Here is an 11,151-nt window from a genome sequence, read left to right on the forward strand (position 1 = left end):
AAAGAGAAAGAGAGAGAGAGGAGCAGGCAGAGAGAGAAAGAGAGAGCGTTAGAAGGAGCGAACGAGAGAGAGAGGAGAAGAGGAAGGGAGGAACTTGCAGAAAGAGAAAGAGAGAGAGCAGGAGAGAGAGAAAAGAAGCGAAGATAGAGAAAGAGCGGAAGAAGTAGAGAGAGAAAGCGGGAGAGAACGAGCGGAAGATATATCAATTGTACAGCCTGCCGCCCAAGAGGTGGGTAAACAAACACCCAACCGACGCTAATAACCCCGTCCAAACTACGCAGGTCAGAACGCCTCAGGGGGAGATTTCGTTTCCATCCACGACCAATTAAAATCCGTTCCCACCGACCCGCCCACCGATTGTACACGACCTTGCATGCTATAAATACTTGTAAACTGTATCTTAATTCACTGTTCTGTAAACTCTCATAGATGACTGCCTGTGCGCTGTCGACACGTTAGAGGAATAAAAACCTAAGACAAATGAAAATCTTTACATGTCCTTAGGAAAACTTAATACACCAGCTACATGCTGACGAGAAAAAGATAATAAGAAGAATTGAGAAGATTCTATATAAATTAAATGCCGTTGAAACAGCTATTGTATTCAATGCTACTGCCCTCAGAGAAGGCCTCCTTCCTTATTATTATTATTATTTTTTTTTTTTTTCTTTTTTTTTTTTTTGCTCTATCACAGTCCTCCAATCGACTGGGTGATATTTATAGTGTGGGGTTCCGGGTTGCATCCTGCCTCCTTAGGAGTCCATCACTCTTCTTACTATGTGTGCCGTTTCTAGGATCACACTCTTCTGCATGAGTCCTGGAGGGCTACTTCAGCCTCTAGTTTTTCTAGATTCCTTTTCAGGGATCTTGGGATCGTGCCTAGTGCTCCTATGATTATGGGTACGATTTCCACTGGCATATCCCATATCCTTCTTATTTCTATTTTCAGATCTTGATACTTTATCCAATTTTTCCAATCTCTTTCTCTTCAACTCTGGTGTCCCATGGTATTGCGACATCAATGAGTGATACTTTCTTCTTGAATTTGTCAATCAACGTCACGTCTGGTCTGTTTGCACGTATCACCCTATCCGTTCTGATACCATAGTCCCAGAGGATCTTTGCCTGATCGTTTTCTATCACTCCTTCAGGTTGGTGCTCGTACCACTTTATTACTGCAAGGTAGCTGATGTTTCTTGCACAGGCTCCAGTGGAGTGGCGCCGTGGAGGAGTGGGTTAGGTCGTCAATAGACTTAAGTCAAGTTAAGCAACATTGGCTCTGGTCAGTTGTTGGATGGGTGACCGCTCTCCTCGGCGTTGATTCCTTGGGAAAGGATCTTTACCATAATTTCCTCAGTACTACTCAGCTGTAAATGAGTACCTATCCCTGATGGGGGTAGGGTCCAGCTATGGGTTAAATAGCAAAACTCAGCAATGATGGAAAGAAATGAAGGAATAAACGAGAACGACGTAAATGGAACCTCTGGCAACAGAGGAGCTTCGTCCGGCAACCAGGTATTCAACCCAATTGAAGGGGAAGACGGTCAGGTACTTGGAGGTCGTCATCCAGCAACTGATCACCACAACGACAGTAATCAACAGCCTGAGATTATTATTATTATTATTATTATTATTATTATTATTATTATTATTATTATTATTATATTATTATTATTATTTATTTATTTATTTATTTATTTATTTATTTATTCTGAAGATGAAATGTATTCACGTGGAACAAGCCTGCAGGTGCAACTGACTTGAAACTGAAACTTCCAAAGAAGACGGGGTTCGTTCAAACGAAAGAGTAATAGTGAACGATTAATTGACTGAATTTTCTTCCTTTGATGACAGGTTCCAGCAATTTCACCGCGAGGTAAAGCGACATCAAAACGAAAGGAAGAACCAGCTACAGAATTGCCAGAGTTTGGGTTTACCTTTATCCACAGTTTCGGAGAGAGGGGGAAATCTCCATTTCAGAGACCGGACTCCACAGGTGACAGGTGACAGAATTGTTCACGAGTGTAATTGTTGCAACTCGACTCCGAGATGTACTATGTATATGGTGGGTCGTTGCAGCCAGGCCGGATAACTGACAGGAAAGGGAGAGAGGAAACGGTGAGGTTAATCCTTAAAACAGGAGTAAGCATGCCTCTGGCAACGGCCAAACTTGGTTTTATTTTCATTTCTTTAATGCCAGGATTTTACCCTTCTAAAATTATCTTTTCATATTATATATCGTGTTTACTAAATATCCAGTTAACTTTTGAAACATGAATCGAGGGTTAATCTTTTCAGTCATGTTATGTTTTCTTTTAAGTTGTTTTCAATTATTTCGTGATATTTATCCTTAATGTTATTCCTCAAAACTTTATATTATAGGAGCTAATGTTGTACGTTATTAAAAATGTTATATTTAATATAGCTCTGCTAAAGTCTTCCCATAGCATTATTCTATTCTAAATGTTTATTCATTTTATAAAACAGACACGTCTGTTTTAAATACACTACTATATATAGTATATATATATATATATATATATATATATATAATATATGCATAGATGTGTATGTATATATATATATATATATATATATATATATATATATATAGATATATATATATATATATACATACGCCCTTGCGCGCGTGATGATAGACGTCCTAAACCGGAAAACAAGAATTATTTGACGGGAGAGAATAGAGTAAAACATTATAGAACCTCCTCTCCTGGCAACGCTCGAAGAACGAAGTTTTATTGGCAGAGTTACAAGGTAAATTGTCCTAGTATCTCTAAAACTTCTTGAGGCTGAAGAAATATTTTGGAGCCCTTGATGTAAGAGGAGAGAGAGAGAGAGAGAGAGAGAGAGAGAGAGAGAGAGAGAGAGAGATAAGGGGAGGGAACGAGCAAAAGCGATGATGAAGCGCTTACGAAAACGATAGATTTTCCGGGGAGAATTACGAGTTGTCGAAGTCTTCCTCCGCTGGTCGAGACATTTCGGAACGAAAATCTTGCCGGAATTCGGTAACGTATAGGCGTCGTATCCTGTCAAAACCGTGTGAATATACGTACACACGTGCATATGGCAGTTTGTCGCTGATTTTACACCTTGGAACGTAGTTCTCCCGAGTCGTTTGTCACAAGCAATCCTTTCCTATCGAGATCAGTTCACCTCGGGAATAACTTACATCTAAAAGTAATGACTCGTGTGTATGGTAAGTACATGTTTTTCTTGAACAGAATACGAACCTCAATCTTTTGTTGTGTTGATGCACAGAAAGCGGTGATTTGATTACTTTATCTGTTCAAGCTTAAGATGATAATTGTGTTTCTGGAAACGTAAAACGTATGTAGCCAATGTAGAGAATACAATGTATATTTTCTTATCTTTGTAATTATCCAGTTAACTTATGAAAGTATAAAATATAGAATAATCAAAGACCCCAACGACGATAAAGACATACATATGATAAAAAAGAAAAAACTTCGATATTTTAACATGAGGTAAACGACATCAAACAAAATCCTCACTGAAAACATGGTGAAATAAGACAGGATTTTCAGGAGGTGGTATTCAAAATATTGTTGATTACGAAGTAATGACTGTAGTGAATGTTGAATGTGGCAATGATAAACACCTCTTCTTCGTTGAACGTTGTTAGGTGGTGGTGGCGGTGGTGGGAGACTGATGGTAGCTTTTATAAGAGATGAATAGAGACTGATTTGAGACTGAAAGCGAATGTTGCAATTGCTGCTACAGTCAATGGTCTCATTGAAACGAAAATGGCTGTTGGGACCCTCCGATTGCTTCGTGTGTTTTGGATTTGTAGAAGTTGCTAAGAGTTACACGAGTTTGTTCGTTTAATCTCTTTAATCGATTTGACAATAATGCTCTCAAGAGACGAATTCAATTACATACGACTGGAAATACAACATGAACAATTAAGTGTTCGTCATTATAAAGGTCTGTGTTCAATTAAAGCAATGGGAGGTATATGGAAGAAACAGATCTGTAAAGTAAAAGTTAATTAGTTTTTTGTTTGTTTGTATGGTGTTTTTACGTTGCATGGAACCAGTGGTTATTCAGCAACGGGACCAACGGCTTTACGTGACTTCCGAACCACGTCGAGAGTGAACTTCTATCACCAAAAATACACTTCTCTCACTGCGGCCGCCGAGGTGGCACCCCAACACCATACCAACCACGCCACTGAGGCGCTAAAAGTTCATTAGTACCTAATGGAAATCAAAGTCTGAAGGCAAATGAAAAAAAATAAAAATGTCTCGACCAACACAATAGACCCTCGTAAGTGGCTGCTGATTCAGTGAACGTGTTCACTTGGACCATTGACATGAACATTCAATAAACCCGTTTATAGACACAGAAGCAAAGCAAAAGCAGAAGAGCGTTCAAAAAAACGGAAAGCTGAAGAATAGTATAAACGTCTGGAATCCGGTAAGAGAGAGAAAAAAAAGTAATTTAGTGTTTCTCTCACTTCCCACTTCTCATTCTCCTTGTTCTTCCATTTCCTCAGCAGGAGAGATGGGTCTCCTCAAAAGGCCAGAGGAATGTGTGACTTTCTTCTGGATAAGAAGTTCGCTTCTATACAACAGAAGAAAAAAAACACACACCATTCATGTAGGTCACGCGTTCTCTGATGAATGCCTTTCATGCTGTTTCGCATTTTATTCATTTTTGTACATCTACAAAAGGCGGCGTGAATAGCATTTTCTGAGGTCTCTGGCTAAATTTGTTTCTTGATATTTCCTTTGACACTTGGAGGATTGCATTAGCAGTTTATATACATACACACACGCACGTTTGCGCACACAAATACACGTACATACATACATATATATATATATATATATATGTGTGTATGTATGTATGTATTATACACATACAACACCTACATAATATATTATATCTATATATGTATATATATAAGTCATATATATATATATAAATATGACTTACTTGAATATTTGAAGGAGGAAGTTTTAAGAACGTCATGACATTCCCTTAAGTGTGGCAAACCTCATTAGTCTCATAAGGTTATGATCAAAGATAGTAAATTTTGTTTTAATGGGGAATTTTTTGTACAAAAGTTTGGCATGGCTATGGGTAATCCCTTATCTCCTGTCCTTCGCAATATTTACATGGAATTTTTTGAGACAAACTCTTACCAAGAATTCTGCCCCAAAAAGTTATTTGGTTTAGATATGTGGATGATATCTTCTGTATTTGGCCAGTTCACGAAAATCTCCAGGAATTCCTTAATTATCTCAATAATTTAATCCCTTCTATAAAATTTACTGTAGAGGAAGAAAGAAAATTGTAATTTGAATTTTCTTGATGTAACTGTCCATAGAAATGATAGAAATTTCACCTTTTCAGTCTTTCGAAAATCAACTAACATTGCCTCTTTTGTTCATTACTACTCCAATCACCATCAAAATGTTAAATTCTCTTTTTTCTGGGATGTTTCTAAGGGCTTTACGTGTCTGTAGCCAGCAGTTTATTGACGCTGAAATTAAAACTGTTTAGATATTGCAATGAAACTTAAATACCCAGGGACCTTTTGTAGATGTGGCATGGAAAAGAGCTAGAAAAACATTTTATTCAACTAATGACAACTTGAATTTAGTAAGCATAACATTCTAAAATTACCTTGTGATGAAAGGTTTTTAGATATTCCTAGAATTTTAAAGCTTTTTGGCATAAATGTTGTTTTCAGTAATATTAATGTCAAGAGTTTAGTAATCAAAAATTCTCCTAAAGATCTTCCAGGCTGCATATATGAAATTCCTTACAAAAAGTGTGATAAAATTCTATTACGGACAAACCGGTACATCTCTTTCACAACGTCTCAAACAACATCAATATTCTGTGAGAACTGGGCAAATATCGAATGCATTATTCGTACATACGAGAGATTTAGACCATCCTATTTAACTGGAGTCAAGCAAGAGCCTTAATCCCATGTAATGACACAGTTAAAAGGAATATCATTGAATCTTGTTTCATCAAGTTCAAATAATAAAAATGTTCTAAATTTAATTCTTGGTTTATTTAAACTTGATGCTCATATAATGAAAAAGTTGTAGATAAATATAAGCAACAAAATTAATATATTCAGTTTTTACAAGTTTTGGACTGTAAAAGAAACTTTGTAATTTCGGTTAGGGTCAATTTGTTTAGGTTTGTGACCGTGTGATATCCGATAATCCTGGATTATCTCTTTTAATTTTACCCTTTTTGACAATTAACCATCTGGTATACTTGATCTTGTGTTGTACCTGAGACCTTTCTCTCCAATTGTTCTTCATTAACTCCTTGACAATGTCTGAGTAAAGACGAAAGCGCTTGGATTTCTGACTATCATTTTCCTGGGGAAATCGCTTATTTATGAAGTCACTTGCATATACTGTGATTTTTTAAGCATAAATATATATATATATATATATATATATATATATATATATATATATATATAATAATATATATTTGTGTGTATACATATGCATACACACACATATTTATATATGCACTGGATGTGTATGTCTACGAGCAACAACTTAAGCATGCTGATGACTTTTTCCATGGGAACTTAAATATGATGAGTCTGTGCATTCCCCCTTACTACACATGTATCCGTGTGTAAGCACATTCTTTTGTTAGAAGCCCAGCCCTTTAAATATAAATGAAAACAGGCTCAAACACGAAGAATTATACGAGTATTTGTACAAGCCAAAACATATGGAATAGTCATCCACACCGGGATTGTCAAACTCATTCAATATAGCGGTCCTGATTTCATTCCACGGTACACCAAGCTTGTTATTAAATAAATGAGCATTTGGGCGAACACGGAGAACTAATAATATTAATAAATTCTATAAAAAAAAAAATTTACGTTATTTTCTAATACTGCCACTACCCTACACTTCACGTTCTTTTCTTGGCTAGAACATCAAAGTATGTGGGGGCAAATAATTGAGATGAGGCTCTCTTCTACTTTATGGAATTCGGGTATAATTTACTAGCCCGGTATTGTTTCTCCCTGAAACATCTTAAACTTAAGTCCTTTGTACATTAATCTCCCTAGTGGTATTCATGTCGGAATAATGGTTATAATTGCAGGATTAAGTAACCTCCTTTTAATAATCAACATTGATGTACACAGAACTTCCCTAAGCACACACACATACACATCTCTCTCTCTCTCTCTCTCTCTCTCTCTCTCTCTCTCTCTCTCTCTCTCTCTCCAGGTACTAATAATCGTTTAAATACACCATTAAAGGAATTTTAAATGGCAATTACGGCCCTGAATTACAAAACACTTATATATCATTTCCAAAGGGCTGAAGATCACGTATCATGCCCCAATTACTGGTGGGGAATTACAACAAATGTCAACTAGAGCCTAACGTACGTCAGAAAAGGGAAGACCATTAACCACGAGGGACCGAAAACTCGGTCAAAACGAGGGAGATATTTTTCAAATTAAACGTAAATGGCTTCCACTCGTAATATAATGTGTAAATTTACTAGAAATATCTATTCGCGATTTGTTGTAATATAGTATATAGTTAGGTTCATACCCTCAGCAATAGCGCCAATTTACGCATGTAGCTAAAAGTTACCTTCCCTATGTTAAAATGGATTCAAAAGTGGAAGCCGATGCCATCTATCGGCATTTGTGAGAGAAACTTATCTAACCGGTTTCATGGGTATTGTTTCTTTACTTGGTCGGTAGAGCGTTCTATCTGCAAGTGTCATCTTCATAATTGCCAGATTTTTTTTTCTTAACTGCAGAAGTGAAATGACCGTAAACCATTCGATTACCTTCCGTTCCTATATATTTGTATTGATGCACTTAAATGAATGATAAGTTTATGTATTGGAGTTAGTATGATCAACATGTAAAAACCCTTATAATAAAGTAGGATCTCTTCACATGAAATAGCTAATATAGTCTGAAGACAAGACACAATAACATAACAAAAACTGTTTGGACAGTAGTTAGATTGTTTTAATAGAATGCTCCTAGTTCTAACTTCGTTGGGAAATACTACCTGGCCATAAAGTTTCTTTAAATCTTTATTTTTCGCCATAATTTTATCAAAGGAAGAAAATTTACGTATTTAAATCTCTCTTGATAAAGACAAAACTATGAAATCCAAATAACACAAAAGCATTATTACTCGATATCTTTATACTTCAAGTTATTTTTTATCTAATCAAATATTAAAAAGTGATTAAATTGTCTAACAGAGCAGATAAAATATTTCACGAATGATGACGTGAAAAGTTCAGTCTTGACGAATCAACTCCCCACTCTGCTTTCGATCGCCCTTCGATAAAACCTCAAAATAATGTCGTGTGTTTCCATCTCTCCGATTTCCCCACCTCTTGGTTATTACTTCCTTCCTCGAGGGAACGAGCCCCTCGGAGGAATTCCATTACAGGAAAGGGAAGTACGTATTGTTTCCCTTTAAACTTGCTTGATTCTCAGACCGAGATTATTCAGTGTTATCTGGAGAATGCACTACATCGGAAGGAGACGTCTCTATTTTCAGTACGGTTCGTGAACACGGTAGTACTGTTGACCAATAGAAATCTAATTCCTTTGGTTTTTAAATCGTAGGGACAAATAGACGAGTGAAACTTCACTGTGGCGTAGCTCTCCATTATAGCAGGTACATTTATTTCCAATACATATACATGATAATTCGTATGGAGCCCTCTTCCCGTTATCATAAAGAATGCCAGGGGCATAGTAAGTCTTAAGGCAACTCTTGTTCATATTCTCTCTCTCTCTCTCTCTCTCTCTCTCTCTCTCTCTCTCTCTCTCTCTCTCTCTCTCGTGATACTACCCAGGTTTTCCATTATTGTAGACAACTTTCCGGGTGAGCATTTATTATATCATGAAGGATAAAGTTACAATAGTTATTAGACCTCTTTCTCTCTATCTCTCCCTCTCTTGTTGCAAAGAGAGAGATAGATAGAGAGAGACTGAGCGAAAGACCGGAGAGACAAAGCCAGGGAGAAAATAATACACGAACGACTACCCCGCATTCACAAAAGGTAATATCTGCTTAAAACCAACATGGCAGGAGAAAATAATTATAAGGTTTTCTGCAAAAGTACGAGTAGTAATCCGACCGAAGAGGAATAATGATTATTCATCCTACTACAGAAATGAAAGCACCTTCGCCGAGTTGACTGTATTTCATTTCCGTCAGAGGATGATTTCTACACCCAGAACTGAAGTGCCCATCATCGATCGCAAACAGGCTAATATCTCACATGTGTGATGATTAACATGACGGTAAAATAACTCGATTGAATTTACATTTTGTTCAAAATTTAGTCAGTGACGGAGAAGGTATACATTGAGCGTGAATAAGTGAGAGATGTTTAGGAATCAAATCACAAGATGAATCAGCGAAGACAACAACACGAACATTTTCATTCCTAAGGTTATAGTAAAGCCAGAATTAAACTCAATAATCTGTTTTCCCCCACCCACTAAAGATACCGCTATGAAGAGAACGTTTAGCACTCATGTTCTTATCTAAGTGACCCCTGACCTCTTACCGTCGTTTGACGGACATAACGTGGGGTCTTTTATTCTGCCTGTAAAATCTATTTGATGCCAATTGTCAAGTAATCATTTCCTGTCTATGTTCTGCATGTAAAATATACTATAAAATCATGCATCGTTTCAGCACGTAATCAGTCCACTTGAACTCCATAACCAACCTGACTATATATATATATATATATATATATATATATATATGTGTGTGTGTGTGTGTGTGTGGTGTGTGTGTGTGTAATAGCCACAATGCCCTCTTAACTTCTCGACTCGAGAAGTTCAGAGGGGCAATTGTTGGGTATTACAATTACATATATGTACCTAGTATAAAAGTGACACACAAACACGCGCACACACAAACACACACACACACATATATGCGTGTGTGTATAAATATTTATTTAATGTATATATATATATATATATATATATATATATATATATATATATATATATATACACCTTGAGTAAAATAGCTTTATAACATACTCCTTACAAAGCCATTCGAATAGAGAGATATATCAATATACATACAGAGATAAACGCATTTTCCCGGAATCTCTGTTTATAATAGTTTTGGATACAACCTAAACCATAAATACCTGAGGAGCGGGACGAGATGTCGCGGAACATTTTAAGAATCCCTGGCAAGTATTGTCAGTCAACACTCGCGTCGCATACCTCGTTTGCATGGTCTATATGCACGACCTCCGTGTAAAAAAAGGGGCACTTTCATGTCGGGGAAGTATGTATAGAACAGCTGTCCCTGTATGACCTTCGAACTTTACTGGGTGGTCGTTGTCATGCTCGGTATTTTACGAAGTTACGAAACTGGATTCATGAGGTTGTGTTTGTTTGTATGGTGTTTTTTACGTTGCATGGAACCAGTGGTTATTCAGCAAAGGGACCAACGGCCTGACGTGACTTCCGAACCACGTTGAGAGTGAACTTCTATCACCAGAAATACACATCTCTTTCCCCCTCAGTAGAATGCCCGAGAATCGAACTCGCGGTCACCGAGGTGGCAGGCCAAGACCATACCGATCACGCTACTGAGGCGCTCAATTCATGAGGTAGACTCGTGTTGTGTCTGTACATTTAAAAACCGCTGTTTCACATGTTTAAGAGTAATGATTCAGTTGCATTTGTTATTCCTTCTGCCTGAATTATTGCAATTCTTTCTTAATCCTTTTCCCTCAGTTGAAGCATTTTAAATGTTCAATAGCCGAAGTTAGAATGGGACATGGAACCATAATTAATCACCCAGAGTAAACAGATTTTCGAAAATTAAAAAATAAATCAATTATTCAAAGTAAACAGGTTTTCGAAAATTAAAAATGTCGCTCTGTGAATGTTTTGCAAGTCATCCCAGATCTTTGTAAATAAAATTCAGGAGCTTTTTTTATTTTATTACCTAGCCTTACTTATCGTCACGTTCCAGTTTATGGACAAATATTGCGCGTTAGTAATTCAGGGTCATTGTAACGGCATATCGAATTGTTAATTCCTGGATGAAGCTCGGTTGGGAATCAATATTAATACCA

Source organism: Macrobrachium nipponense, chromosome 13, assembly GCF_015104395.2.
Source record: "Macrobrachium nipponense isolate FS-2020 chromosome 13, ASM1510439v2, whole genome shotgun sequence".
Taxonomy (NCBI): domain Eukaryota; kingdom Metazoa; phylum Arthropoda; class Malacostraca; order Decapoda; family Palaemonidae; genus Macrobrachium; species Macrobrachium nipponense.